Source organism: Austrofundulus limnaeus, unplaced genomic scaffold (assembly GCF_001266775.1).
Source record: "Austrofundulus limnaeus strain Quisiro unplaced genomic scaffold, Austrofundulus_limnaeus-1.0 Scaffold11, whole genome shotgun sequence".
Lineage (NCBI taxonomy): Eukaryota > Metazoa > Chordata > Actinopteri > Cyprinodontiformes > Rivulidae > Austrofundulus > Austrofundulus limnaeus.
In genome coordinates this window covers 2,265,694-2,267,392 of record NW_013952413.1, presented here as the reverse complement: position 1 = coordinate 2,267,392, position 1,699 = coordinate 2,265,694, and the positions used below count along the sequence as shown (strand labels likewise).

The 1,699-nt window shown below is 32.6% G+C and overlaps 1 long non-coding RNA gene across 2 annotated transcripts in view; it reads right to left on the bottom strand.

Moving 5' to 3' along the window:
* Positions 1–1,699, bottom strand: part of LOC106513262 (uncharacterized) — a 9,890-nt gene that overhangs the window by 1,521 nt on the left and 6,670 nt on the right. For both annotated transcript variants that reach the window (XR_001309765.1, XR_001309764.1), the window contains exon 3: positions 718–839. This is a non-coding gene — a long non-coding RNA (uncharacterized LOC106513262). The remainder of the gene's footprint in view (positions 1–717; positions 840–1,699) is intronic.

Here is a 1,699-nt window from a genome sequence, read left to right as displayed (position 1 = left end):
CTGAGTCATTTCTACCTTCTCCTCTCTGTCAACGCTCTCTGGTTTCATTTAAAAGAGCCGATCATCAGATATTGTCCAAGCTTAACCTTCAGGGTGGATATAGCTCGCTAGCAGCCTCGCACCGAGGACCTATCCACGTCATTTACCCAGAATGCTTTGCGTGCAAATAAAATGGCTCCGTCCGTGTAAAAATATATTTTTTAAACTTTACAAAACTAAACATCCTACAGTATTTTTACAGTTTTTATTTTTACACTTAAAATATATGTTTATCAAATAAAGTCTAATGTTACAACTAATCAGGGATCCCTTATTCTTGTGGGAAAAAAGGGTTATATAATATAAAACCTTTTTTTCTTTCTACTCCCTTTCATTTTATTTGATTTGTATATTTTTTCATCTATTGTATAAAGTTGTTTCGTTCTTTATGAAGTGAGTACATTTCTAAATAAAGTAAATAAAAAACTGACTTTTTGACTCAATATTTGGGTGACTCAGCAGTTTTAACTCGGCCACTGAGTTACCAAACGAATAATAATCATTATGTGAATAAAATGCTTGTATATACAAATATTCATTCAGTATCTTTCTTTGTTTTTCCACAGAAAACAGAGATACGGGTGGCACTGGAYGACAGAGTCACTCAGAAGTTTCAGAACCAGCAGTAAGATGTTATTTAGAGCCTGTTGGTTAGAGATGCTTCATTGATCAAATTACCTGCTGTGTGTGTTTTTAYTCAAATGAATAAGTGAAAGCGTCTCAGGTTTGAACAGTGTTGAACAGCAGCATCGTCTTCATCCATAATGCAACACTTCCACTTTGGCGAGAACGGACAGAGCCTGCAGGAGTGGAGAAGAAACCAATGTCAACAGGCTGCTGACCCGAGCAAACAGTTAGCTGATATTTCTACATTTTGCACAACACTTCCTCAATCAAACAATAAGTTTTTTATATGTCTTCCATAGTGAATGTGCAGGTTATTGAAGCATGTGATAATAACAGTCACCATTCATTCAGGAGACTTTAAAAATAATGTGCTTCYCATCACTGCAAGGTCAAAATCCCATTTAGGGAAGATCTTTTAACATTTTTTTTTTACCACTTTTAATGTTCATCCTTTTATAACTTRATAGTAAATACTGTATGTTAGGGTTTGAAAAACAACACAATTTATTTCATTAGGCTGTAAACATTTCCTGCTTTCACAAAGAACACATTCATCTTTGTTCTTAGCTTGATTTTAGCTGAACAGATAGTGTGTTCATTAATAAAAAAAAAAGAAACAGGAAAATGCATTTTGACTAATGGAGTGAAACAATGGGACACATCGTTATCAGAAAAAAAGAAACAAAGAGAAAACAAAATACAGTGATGGACTAAATATGGTTAATCAAACATACAAATGAATGTAATTCATATCTATAAACAAAAAAAAATAAATAAATAAAAATATTGCCAATGTGGAAAGAAACTTTTATACTTGACTTTGTTTTCATTGGTTGAAACAGTTCACAGTAAGGGTCCAGTTCTCTTCAAAACAAGACTCAACAACAACATATACATACACGAAAAACATTAATTTACAACAAATAAAATCACACTGAAAACTTAGATGGCCTCTAAATCATCACTGCAGGCTTTGTTTTTAAATTAAAAATAAAAATTTGACAAAACAATGTCATTTATAATGAGATGATGA